This window comes from Eschrichtius robustus, chromosome 16 (assembly GCF_028021215.1).
Source record: "Eschrichtius robustus isolate mEscRob2 chromosome 16, mEscRob2.pri, whole genome shotgun sequence".
In the NCBI taxonomy this organism is placed as follows: Eukaryota; Metazoa; Chordata; class Mammalia; order Artiodactyla; family Eschrichtiidae; genus Eschrichtius; species Eschrichtius robustus.
Window position 1 is genome coordinate 83,629,586 of NC_090839.1, and position 13,642 is coordinate 83,643,227.

Here is a 13,642-nt window from a genome sequence, read left to right on the forward strand (position 1 = left end):
ATGTCCCCTGCAGAAGGTCATCTCCCAAGGTCAGGGGCACTATCCTGAGCTTCTCTCTGTCTGCAGCACCCAGTACAGGCCAGCGCCCATTTGTGTTCCTGTCTATGTGCAGGAGTAGCACCTGGCACAATGCTAGGCACACAGTAGAACGTCGGTTAACTTGAGTTGGTATCGTTAATATTTTGGTGTATTCAGCCAGGCAGGAGTCTGGGAACATGAGGGAGATGGCTGGGTCGTGAGAAAGTCCTTGGATTTCTTCAGAATCCACAGCCCCTGGAGCCCCCTGCCAGGCCCTGGGGCTCTGTCCCACCCCACCTCCCACTGTTGTGCTGAAGGCTGCCCTGGTCTTGCCACACCTGTTCTAGCTCTTCCTCCTACCAAAACCAAAAGCCAAGTGTTTTGTCAAACAAATACAGCATTTATTGTGGCTCCCTCAAGGTCTGCGGCACGCCTGGAGGGACAGACAGTACCTTCCTTCTCCCTCCCCTGCCAGGGCTCCATTCAACGTCATCCTTGCCAAGACAAGTATGCACTGCAGAGGAGGTGAAGAGAGAGAGAGCGCATTGGCCCTGGTGAGGGACCTTGGACAAGTCACTGGCCACCTCCCACTCTCCTCTGTAAGAGAGGTGATGTTGTCCCTGCTCTATTTGATCTCCGTAAGAACCCTGCAGGGTAGGCATTACACGATGAGACCACCGAAGCTCACAAGCTGATAAGGCTGGGCTCCAGGCTCTGCCACCTCCTGTCAATTACCAGCCTGTTATTATTTCTAGATACGTCCACCTCTCTTCTTCCCCACTTGTACCACCGATTCCAACCAGGCTAGCACCATCTTTCTGTAACAGCCTCAAGAGGGTCTCCCATCTCCAGACTGCTTCTCCCTACCCTCAACCCTGCTCAGTCCATTTCCAAGCCATTTGGAATAGCCAAGTGACACAGTCCTGAATCTGGCCATGTCACTCCCCTATTTAAAATCCTTCCAGTACCCCAAGCCGACATGGCTCTTAAGAGCCCACCCAGACACCATGGCATGCCTAAAGAGCCCCTACAAGGGCAAAGCCATGCTTGCCTCTCAGTTTCTGCCTGCACTCTCCCCATTGCCCCATTCTGCCTCCCCACCCCAGCCTCCAAGGCCCAACCCCACTAGACAGCCTTCCCTTCCTCAAAAATCGTGCTCTCTGGACCCTCAACACAAGTCATTCTCTCTTCTTGGCACAGTTTCCCCATCTTCACCTCACCCGTCTTGGGAAGCTTAGAGGTCACTTTATATCCCAGCTGAGGGATGCTTCCCTGACACCCAGCCTATTCCTATAGAGTCCTGGGCATCCCGGGCAACACCATAGCATTTGTCCCTCTGTGTCAGAATCACCTCTTTTTTTCTTTTTCTTTTTTTTTTTGGCCGCGTTGGGTCTTCGTTGCTGCGTGCAAGCTTTTTCTAGTTGTGGCAAGCGGGGGCTACTCTTCGTTGCGGTGCGCGGGCTTCTCATTGCAGTGGCTTCTTTTGTTGCGGAGCACGGGCTCTAGGCACGCGGACTTCAGTAGTTGCAGCATACCGGCTCAGTAGTTGTGGCACATGGGCTTAGTTGCTCCGCAGCATGTGGGATCTTCCCTGACCAGGGATCGAACCCATGTCCCCTGCATTGGCAGGTGGACAGAATCACCTCTTAACTTGTCTTTCTCCTGCCCTAGACCATCAGCTCTGTCGGGGAAGGACCTAAGCATCCTGTTCACCTTTGTATGCCCCAAGCCTAGCAGAATGCCCAGCACAAAGCTGATACTCAATAAAGGAGAGACAAGGTTAATGTCCATGGTGCCTTTTGGAGACAAAAATGACTGTGTCTTATGTGCAATCAGGGAACAGCAGCAGATTGGTTCTAGAAGAGTTCAGAGGTCATGAAGAGCTGTAACAGTCTAGGAAGGCTTTGTGGGCGGAGGGGCGGGGGGGTCCCTGAAAAGGTCTTGAATAAGTAGGTTTTAGATGGGCAGAGCTAAGAGGAAAAGGCTTTCCAGGCAGGAGTCACTGACTGGGCAAAGGCAAGGTGTCAGACCAGAAGTCAGGAGCTGACCAAAAGGTCAACCTGGTTGAAGTACAAAATTTGTATACAAGCCAGTAAGAGAAAGGTTGAAACACTTGAGTAGGGACACGGAGTTACATTTCAACCCAAATTCCTCTGCCTGGTATTCCAGACCCTTCAGTGCCTCCTTCCCAGACCCAACAATGCAGCCACCTAGAGCTGTTCCAGCCTCCACAGTTTTTCTTTTATTGAAGTATAGTTGATGTGCAGTAATGCTATATAAGTTACAGGTGTACAATATAGTGATCCACAATTTTTAAAGGTTATACTCCATTTATAGTTATTATAAAATATTGACTATAGTCCCCATGTTGTACAACATATCCCTGTAGCTTATTTCATACCTAGTAGTTTGTACCTCTTAATCCCCTGCCCCTATATTGCCCCTCCTCCTTTCCCTCTCCCCACCCAGTCTCTACACTTTTTTTTTTTTTTGGCCGTGTCGCACAGCAGCATCAGGGATCTTACTTCCCTGACCAGGGACTGAACCCGTGCCCCCTGCAGTGGAAAAGAGGAGTCTTAACCACTGGACCGCCGGGGAAGTCCCAACACTTTTTACTACCCCTATCCTTCCACCTTGCCTTCTGTCCACATGCTAATCATTGGTAATTCATTGGGAATCCAGATGCATTAAAGGTCTAATACAACAAAACAAACAAGCAAACTAGAAAGAACTAGAGGACAATGCAGAAAACATTTTTATGATATCAAAATGAGGAAAGCCTCCCTAAGCAAGACACAAACCCCAGAAGAAGTCAAACAAAAGACGATCAGATTTGAGTGCATAACAAATATAAAATAAATAAACAATCTGAAAAGGAAAGTAAGAAAACAATTCCACTTACAATAACATCAAAATGAATAAAATTCTTAGAAATAAAACCTAACCAAGGAGGTGAAAGACTTGTACACTGAAAAGTACAAAACATTACTGAAAGAAATTAAAGAAAACACAAATAGATGGAAAGACACCCCATGTTTATGGATTGAAAGACTTAAAATTGCTCAGACATCCATACCACCCAAAGTGATCTACAGATTCAATGCAACCCCTGTCAAAATCCCAATGGCATTTTTGTTTTTGTTGTTGCAGAAATAGAAAAATTCATTCTGAAATTCATATGGAATCTCAAGGGAACTGAAGAGCCAAAAAGAAGAACAAAGTTGGAGAATCCACACATCTGGATTTCAAAATATTACAAAACTATAGTAATCAAATCAGTGTGGTACTAGCATAAAGACAGACATATAGACCAATGAAATGGAATAGAGAATCCAGAAATACACTCTCACAAAAATGGTCAAATGAGTTTCAACAAGGATGCCAAGAACACTCAATGAGGAAAGAACAGTTTTTTCAACTGGATATCCACATGCCAAAGAACAAAGCTGGACTCTTGCCTGACAGCATATACAAAAACTAAAGCTGGATCAAAGACCTAAACATAAGAGGTGAAACAACAAAACTTTTAGAAGAATGTGGGGGAAAAAGCTTCACAACATTGGACTTGGCAACAATTTCTTGGATATGACATCAAAGGCACAAGCAACAAAAGAAAAGAATAGACAAATTGGACTTGATGAAAATTTAAAATTTTGTGCATCAAAAGATACTACGGACAGAATGAAAAGGCAATCCACGGGATGGTTTTGGAATATATTTGCAAATCATGTATCTGATATATGATTAATATCCAGGATATATAGAGAATTCCTAAAACTCAAAAAAAAAACAGGAAATAACAACTGTTGGCAAGGATATAGAGAAATTGGAACTTTTGTGGACTGTTGGTGGGAATGTAAAATGGTACCGATGCTGTGGAAAACAGTATGGGGGTAAAAAACTTTAACTACCATATGATCCAACAATGCCACTTTTGGGTATATACCTGAAAGAGTTGAAAGCAGGGTCTCAAAGAAATATTTGCACACCCGTGTTCATAGTACTATTCACAATAGCCAAGAGGTGGAATGCAAATGTCCACCTATGGATAAAGAGATAAGTAAAATGTGGTCTATACATACAATGAAATATTCTTCAGCCTTAAAAAGGAAGAAGGGGCTTCCCTGGTGGTGCGGTGGTTGAGAATCTGCCTGCCAATGCAGGGGACGCGGGTTCGAGCCCTGGTCTGGGAAGATCCCACATGCCGCGGAGCAACTAGGCCTGTGAGCCACAATTACTGAGCCTGCGTGTCTGGAGCCTGTGCTCCGCAGCAAGAGAGGCCGCGATAGTGAGAGGCCCGCGCACCGCGATGAAGAGTGGCCCCCGCTTGCCACAACTAGAGAAAGCCCTCGCACAGAAACGAAGACCCAACACAGCCATACATACATACATACATACATACATAAAAAGAATGTAAGCAGACAAGAATAGCATTAAAAAAGTAAAAAATAAAAAAAAAATTAAAAAAAAAAAAAAGGAAGAAGATTTTGACATATGCCATAATATGGATGAGCCTTAAAGATAAATACTAACTGAAATAATCCAGCCACAAAAAGACAGATACTGTATGATTCTACTTATATGAGGTACATAGAGGAGTCGAATTCATAAAGACAGAAAGCAGAATGATAGCTACCAAGGCGGGGAGAGGAGGAAAAAGGGAGTTGTCCTTTAATGGGTATAGTTTCAGATTTACAAGATGAAAAAGTTCTGGGGACTTCCCTGGCAGCCCAATGGTTAAGACTCTGCACTTTCACAGCAGGGGGTGCCGGTTCGATCCCTGGTCGGGGAACTAAGATCCCAAATAAAGAAAAAGAAAAAGTTCTGAATATATGTTTCACAACAATATGAATTTATTTAAAATTACTGAACTATACTCCATAGTTAAGGTGGTAAATTTTATGTTATGTGTTTTTTGCCACAATAAAAAAATTTACATAGAAGGGAAAAATGAACAAATGTCAAAGATAAGCAAGAAACAGGGAGAAAATGTTTGCATCATATGTAACAGAAAAATGGTTAAAACACCTACTATAAAGAGTTCCTGCAAATCAACAAGAGAAAGTATAGCAGTCCAAAAGAATAATCGGCAAAGGAGAAGAAGCAATTATAAAAATAACTATTTATGCTAATAAACATATGAAAAGATGTATAACTTCCCTATTAAGTGGTATTTCTCTAAATTCTCTAAGTGAAACAAATTTTTCCTCCTTTTAGATTGGCAAACTTTAAAGACTGATTGTATCACTGGGGGCCTGGCAGAAAGCAGACAGCATGCTGGATTTTATTCTATTTCTTTATTTTTTATTTTTTTGGCCATGTGGCCAGCGGAACTTCCCCAACCAGGGATTGAACCTGTGCCCCTTGCATTGGAAGGGCACAGTCTTAACCACTGGACCACCAGGAAAATCCAGCATGCTTGATTTTAAAGAGACTTTATTGGAGGGACTATGTACAGAGAGGTATGGGTAGAGCTAGGGAATTCAGTAAAGGATATTGAGGTACCAAGAAACTAACAATTTAAAAAAAAAAAAAAAAAAAGGAAAGAGGGCTTCCCTGGTGGCGCAGTGGTTAGGAATCCACCTGCCAATGCAGAGGACACGGGTTCGATCCCTGGTCCGGGAAGATCCCACATGCCGTGGAGCAACTAAGCCCGTGCACCACAACTACTGAGACTGTGCTCTAGAGCCCACGAGCCACAACTACTGAGCCCACGTGCCACAGCTACTGAAGCCCACGCGCCTAGAGCCCATGCTCAGCAACAAGAGAAGCCACTGCAATGAGAAGCCACGCACCACAACGAAGAGTAGCCCCCGCTTGCTGCAACTAGAGAAAGCCCGCGCACAGCAACGAAGACCCAACGCAGCCAAAAATAGATAAATAAATAAATAAAAAGAGCTGCATCTCCAGCAGCATTAAAAAAAAAAAAAAGAAAGAAACTAACAATAGTGGGGAGCCATTACCACCCCCCAAAGCTAAAGAAGCAATGGGAGGAAACCGAGTTACAGGGTTGAAAGATGGAGCCATGGGAAACAGGGTTGCTGGACAGTAGCCACAGCTATAGAAGGACACACCCTCTGCTGGAACCACAGCAAACCTGGGAGCAGCAGGAGAAACAAATAGGCCAGCATTTCTCTCTTCTATTAGCTTTGCAGGCTAATACAGCCTGCAAAGCTGAGCCTCCCAGAGGCACAGTCAAGAGTGGAGAATGGATCTGCGACACTAACCAGCACTTTGATGATATCCCAATGAGAGAAAATAATAGCTAACAATTTCTAAGTGCAAGTGTTGACTGAATAGTGGTATTATCATCATTATCCCCATTTTATAGATAGGAAAACTGAGGCACAGAGAAGTTATACTAGTTGCCCAAAGTTCACACAGACATTACACAGAGACGCTGGGCTTTGAACTCAGGCATCTGGTCTTCTAGAGCCCAAGTTGTTAAGGACTGCACTCCTCTGCCTCTTGTTTTCCTTTTCCCTTGTTGCTGAAGTATATATTGATACAATAACCAATTTTTTGGAGGGCAATTTGACCACTTCTACAAAAAATAAGGTCCTTTATAAGTATAAAAAAATCAGATCCAGTAACTCCACTTCTAGGTAACATTGTTCAGAAATACTCAGTGTGCAAAGATATGGGATATTCATTTTATGCATCAGCTAGAGCAGACCCCCACCCCCAGCTCCAGTGATAACTCCTGATTAGACTAAGCCAATCATGGTGGTTGGTCTCTTTCCCTCCATGGTGATTGGCTCAGAGTGGGCATGTGACATTTTTGCAGCCAGTGAGATAGGAGGGAAGGTCTGTTGCCGGGCCGCAGGACTAGGCTTCCACTTGCCTAGGAAAGAAAGCACCCCATCTTCCCCTGGACGTTGTCCTGTCAGGTGGTGACATCTGGAATTCTATGCCAACTTGAACCTCCAAAGAGAATGAGCCCGAGGACTGCGACCAATGATGAGGACATCGATCAGTAGAGGAGGAACCTGGAGCCCTGGAAACATTTTCTCTCCAGTAACTGTCTCCTCTTTGGGGCCCTGAATTTCCTCTAGATCTCTTGGTTGTGGGAGATGTGGCTTTTCTTATTGGTTAAGCCAGTTTGATTTGGGATTTCCAGCCAAAGGGGTCCTAACCAGTACAGCTTGGCTGCCGTAAAAGAAGAATCAAGTACAACATCTCTTGTGAAGTACCCTTGCAGAAAAACAAAAATAAAAATAGTAAATAAATAAGTGAAATCTGTATCTGATCAATCTTCTAGATCAGAAGATCAATTTACAGCACATGCAAAGGAGAGAGGAACACATATACCCAGAATACAGTCAGCAAAATCCAGATGTGGAGAACTCTATAGGACAAATGGGTTCTTCAACAACAAAAAAAAATTCAAGAAAAAAAATGAGATGTAGGGACATATGGATCAAAAAAGAAGAAACACAAGACATCTCAACCAATCACAGCTGTGGATCTTAATTGGTTCCTGATTCAACCTGTTAAAATTTATGGCATTTGTGAGACAATTAGAAAAGTGAACATTGAGTGTATAATTGATAATGTTAAGGAATATTAAGTGGTCCAGTGGTTAAGACTCTGTGCTTCCACTGCAGGGGGTGCAGGTTTGATCCCTGGTCAGGGAAGTTCCACATGCCAGTGGTGCGGAGGGGAAGAAAGAAAAAAAGTATGTAAATGATATGGTGGTTTATGTTTAAAAAACAAATAGGTCCTTAGCTTTTAGAGAAACATACTGAAATATTTACAGATGAAATAGTATGATGTCTGAGGTTTATTTCAAAATAATGCAGAGATGGGAGAGGAGGTACATGGGGTACAGATGAAACAAGATTGGCCTTGAGTTGATAATTGTTGAAGCTGGGTGATGGGTGATGGTGATTCTATCTCCCTTCATATATGTTTAAAATTTTTCATAATAAAAAGTTTTTTTTTTTAAAGGTAGATCCAGGGAATTCCCTGGCGGTCCAGTGGTTAGAACTCTGCACTTTCACTGTCGTGGGCCCGGGTTCAATCCCTGGTCAGGAAACTAAAATCCTGCAAGCTGCACAGCACAGCCAAAAAATAAAAGAAAATAGAAGTAAAAATTTAAATTTAAATTATAAAGAAAGGTAGATCCAATAAACTAAATTAAATAATAAAAATAAATTAAAATTTAAAATTTTTTTTAAATTTTAAAAATAAAACCTAAAAAAGGTAGATAGAAAAAACGATCTCCCTCAGAAATACCTTATTTCTCTTGCATTAGCAAATACCACCCACTCTCTACTATATCCTTCACATCAACATATAAACATGTTTATCTCCCATCTTAAAAAAAAAAAGTTCCTTGACTTCACACCTCCAAAGAGATGCCACCCCATTTCTCTGTTCACCTCAAGAGTTATCTCACCCCTGATTTTGCTTCCTCCCTGCCCACATGCCAATCAGCCCCTCCTGTCTGCTCCTACTCCCACCCCTTCGCCACTCCAAGCTGCTCCTGGCAAGGTCCCTGGGGCCTCCAGGTTGCCATGGCCAATAGTCACCTTTCCATCCGGAGTTTACTCACGCTCTCAGCAACTGTTGACAGAGGTGACCGCTCTCTCTCCTCCTCAGAACTCTCACTTGTCCTGCTCGTTGTGACACCACCCTCGCCTGGCCTTCCTCCTCCTTCTGTGCACTTCCTCCATCTCCCTTCCTGCCATCCTCCAAAGGTCCTCTGTCTTAGGCCCTCTTCTCTTCCTCCAATGCACTTTTATCCCCTGTGAGCGTCTCTCCCATTTCCATGGCTTTAACATCCTCCAGCTCCCAGAGCAGCTCCTCCGAGCTCCCCACTCATGCATCCACCTGCCTCCTTGAATGCCATGAAGACAGTAGAGGACACTGGTTAACAGCATGGCCCCTGGAGCCCAACCACTTGGGATTGGATCCCGGCCCTGCAGCTTCCAAGCAGAGTGATCGTGGGCAATTAATTAACCTCTCTGTTGCTCAATTCTCTCAGCTATTAAAGGAGGGATTAAATAATACATGCACCCTCTCACAGTCATTATGAGGAGTAAATGAGTTAATGGATATAAAGCATTTAGAACAGCGCTTGGCATGTTAAACTCAATAAATGTTAACTATTATGCTATCTCATGGGCATCTCAAACTTAACATGCCTCAAGTGGAACTCTAGATTCTCCCTTACCACTTGTACCCTATAGAGGGGGGAAAATAAATTCCTCTCCAGCCTTCCCCATCTCTGTAAATGGCACAGCTACCCATCCAGAAACCTGGGAGTTGTCCTTGATTTCTTCCTTTTTCTAAGCAACATCTTCCTCTCTATCCATCTAATTCTTCATCCAGGGAATTCCCTGGTGGTCCAGTGGTTAGGACTCTGCGCTTTCACTGCTGAGGGTGCAGGTTCGATCCCTGGTCGGGGAACTAAGATCCCACAAGCCATGCCCTGCAGCAAAAATAAAAAATAAAAATAACTGTTCATCCAATCCTATTAATTCTAACTCAAAATATATCTCAAGTCTATCTACCTCTCTCTATCTCCACAGCCACCTCACAGTCAAAAGTTACCATCTTGTCTCAACTAGATAATACAATAGCTTCCTAGCTGATTTTCCTTCCTCTCCTCCACCTCCCCTCTAATCTGTCTCTCCAGCCTTCTCCTGCATAGCCAAATAGTCTTTGTAAAATGGAAATCATGTCTCTCCCCGCTTAAACCCTTACTGGCTCTCATTTCTCTTTAATAAAGACCAAATCCCTTACCAGGCCCCTACATGGACCCACCCCAGCCCATCTCTTATATGCCTTTTTCCCCTTGCTTTCTCCGCTCCAGCTTCCTCTGCCTTCCTCTCTGTTCTTCTAACAAGGGAAGGTCTTGTGTACTTCAGGGCCTTTGCACATACTATTCCCTCTGCCTAAAACACTTTTCCCTCTGGTGTTTATATGACTGCCTCCTTCTTATCCTCCAAATTTCACCTTACCTGAGACCTTTCCTTACCACCCTACTTAATATCTCCCACCCCAATTATTGAACACAGCACCCTGCCCACTTGAAAGCAGAAATGCTGGGGGGGTTTTTGGTTTTGGCTTTTTGTGTTCCTTGAGGAAGAGGGCCATGTAACTGCCATATCCCTGACTCTAAAATTCACATTTAGCATCCGTGGGTGCCCAGCAAATATTTGCCGAATGAATTATTGGATTGTTGATTTATAAAGAAAGTCCGTGCATATGGCATTGTGGCAATTATGAAAGTCAGTTCATAAACTGAGCCATGCAATAACATTGTTTCCTTGATGCTCTATTCTGCTGAGGCAGTGGCTGGGCCACAATTCCAGGACATTCAGCAGGGCCAGATTTGCTGGGGGTGTGTTGGAGGGGGGAGATGAGGGAGGAGGCTGGGGGGAGGGTGAACTTGGACAGTATCCAGCCCTCAGGCAACAGTGATCACTGCTGAGGCATCACCATCTTGTCTCCATGGTCCCTTTGGTCCTGTGGTTTGTACTGTGTCTGCTTTGGGCTCAGAGCTAGGAACAATTTTGCAAGCTGCCTATGATCCTGCCTGCCTAGTAAGCCCATGAGCCATTCCTTTCTGGGGACCCTGCTAAGAAGTAAGTGGCAGACCCCTCCCATTCTTGGTCCAAACACTTATCTCTACTGAGGCTTCCTCTTCCCCTCTGGGCTTCAGCTTTTGAAATACAAAAACCAGCTTTTCTACTCTGGTCTGCCACATGCATCCCCAGGAGCACTGAACACAGAACCCAGAGCACAGAAAAATAGGAAAATGTAAAAAGGAACAAACTAGATTAACATAGAAATATATTGTATGTTTGGAAAAGATCAAGCTGCCTACTATGTAGGGAAAATACTAGAAGGGCCAAAATGGACAGGTCCAGCGAGAAGGTGGTGATGGAGGGGCGAGATGGGGCCGTGGAGATGGACAGAAGTCGATGGATATCAGAGCTACTTGGGAGATAAAAATCAACAGAACTAGGTGAGGGATTGGATGGGGGTGGAGGAGGTAAGGAAGGAGGCATCAGAAATGACCCCTGATTCTGCCTTGAGAAATGGGATGGCTTTGTCATTGAACATGGTGTGCCAACTTCTGGAACACCGTCCTCCACTGTAACCCCTTCACCTGGCCAACTCCTACTCATCCTTCAGATCTCCATTCAAGCCTCACTTCTGCAGGGCCAGTTGGATTCCTCGGTTTTATGCTCTCACTTTCCTTTGCATATTTACTGGGTGTGTGATCACACATCCATTCGAATCTTCCCCACCAGCCTGTCAGGTCTGTGAATTGATCCGGGCTCACCCCTGCATCCCCAGTGCCTGGCACTTAGCGCTCAGTAAATGAAGGCTCCAAAATGCAGGCAGAGGGGGCTGGTGTGCAAACTGCAGGCTGCTGTTTCTCAAGGGGAGTGAAGGCTGCTGGGTTTCAAAATACACAGACTCCCTCCACCCCAAAAGAGGAGGTGTCCTCACCCCACCTACTTTAAGAACGTGTGCCTGTGATGAGGCTGTGACTGGGGGTACAGTGACTGTGCACGTGAGTCTGGAGGTAGGAAAAATGTTGACAAGAGTTAGCAGGGCCGGGACTTCCCTGGTGGTGCAGTGGTTAAGAATCCGCCTGCCAATGCAGGGGACAGGGGTTCGAGCCCTGGTCCGGGAAGATGCCACATGCCACGGAGCAACTAAGCCCGTGAGCCACGACTACTGAGCCTGCACCCTAGAGCCCACGAGCCACAACTACGAAGCCTGGGCTCTAGAGCCCGTGAGCCACAACTACTGAGCCCGTGTGCCACAACCACTGAAGTCCGTGCACCTAGAGCCCGTGCTCTGCAACAAGAGAAGCCACTGCAATGAGAAGCCCACGCACGGCAACAAAGAGTAGCCCCCGCTCACCGCAACTAGAGAAAGCCCGCGCACAGCAACGAAGACCCGATGCAGCCAAAAATAAACAAATAAATAAATTTAAAAAAAAAAAAAGAGTTAGCAGGGCCTGTCGGGAGTTCTGGAGCAGAGGAACAAGTAGGTGAAAGCAGGAGATGGAGGATCTGTGGGTCTGGTGGGGAGCTTGGAGGGGAGGAGGTACAGGTAAGGCCTGGAGGTGGCAGAAAGGGTCCCCAGAGGTGTTCTGGACACCAGGGCTAGAGGATGATCACGTGCAGTCTCTGTCTTCTACACGGGGTCCCAAGGAGCCTCCCCAACCTGCTCCGAAGAAAATAAATACTCCACACCATCCACTGTTGTGTGGTTCATTAGCCTGTTGTTTTGTTCACTGGCTGTCTCTAGAAAGGCGCCTGTGTCTAGAAAGGCGCCTGTGTCTAGAAAGGCATGAGGCCCCAAGAATATCTGTTGATTGTTGAATGAAAGAAGGCAGGAGCAAATGTTCTCAAAGTGTTCCCTGAGTCGGGGGGGAGGCACAGGGGATTACCACCACTTCCACGCAGAACAGGCTGCTGTTCTGATTAAACAAGATAATGCATACGAAAGTCTTGGCAGTTTAATAAACTCAGGGAAGAGAGAAGTTGGGTTGGGGGTGGGGTGCTATGGGAGGATGCTGGATGGGAGTCACCTGAGGGGGGCCACGGGGACAGCCCCAAGGGAAACCTCGAGGGGTCTTCCAGGAGCCCCGGTGACACCCGCCTGACCGACACCCCTGCCCCACCTGGCGGCGGGGAGGAATTTGCCCTGTTGACCTCCCCAGGCGCCCTCCTGTCACCATGGTGACCAATCGCGGAAACAAGCAGCCTGATTGTCCCTGCTCAGCGGGGCAGGTGAAACCCTGGCCACGTGACCGATACTGAGCCAGGTGCGGTTAAGGGACACCCGCCACCTCCCTGTCTTAACCCATTCAACGCCACCGCCACCAGGGTGCAGTGTTCCTGCGGCCACAGGCCGCACCCCCTTGGCTCTCAGTCCCCAGCCAGAAGGGCGGTGAGGAAATACTCGGAGCACTGTACTAGGAGTCACACAGCCGGGGAAGGACTTCGGGTTGCGCCACACGGGGGCTGCATGATTGGAGCTGGGTGACTTCACCTCCCAAGTCTCCATTTTCTCAGCAGTAAAATAAGGATGCTAACACCTTCCCAGGTTGGACGGCTGGGAACAGAGATGCGGAAGTGGAGAGTCGATCACCTGGGTGGAGCGTCCTCATTCTGCACCCCGTTTCTCCACCTACATCAACCTCAGCATATCACGGGCTTGACACCCCCCAAGAAGGAGACCCTCACCAACCACCAGCGAGGCCACTGGCCTGTTCCTGACAAGATGGGAGGGGTGGACGGCCCTAAGGTTGACCCCTGCCCAACACCCCATCACCAGAGTCCTTCCAAGGTAGCAACAACCCCTCTCCTGGCCCCACTGCTTCTTCTGGAGCGTTCAAGTGAAAACCTCAAGCCAACTGGTTTTTCTGCTTGCCAGCCAGCCTGGTCCTGACCGGCCACGTGACACAGCTGGGCCCCAGGACGCAGAAAAGTCTCAAGACTGCTTCTGCCCCTAGACCCAGGGCTCTGGCTGGGGGCAGATGGTCAAGGGTTGTGGGCCAGGCTCAGGTTACCCAGTTAGACAGTAGGCTGGGGTGGGGATGGGGGCCCACCTGAAACCACCTTTGAAATGCTACTCTTCTGAATCACCA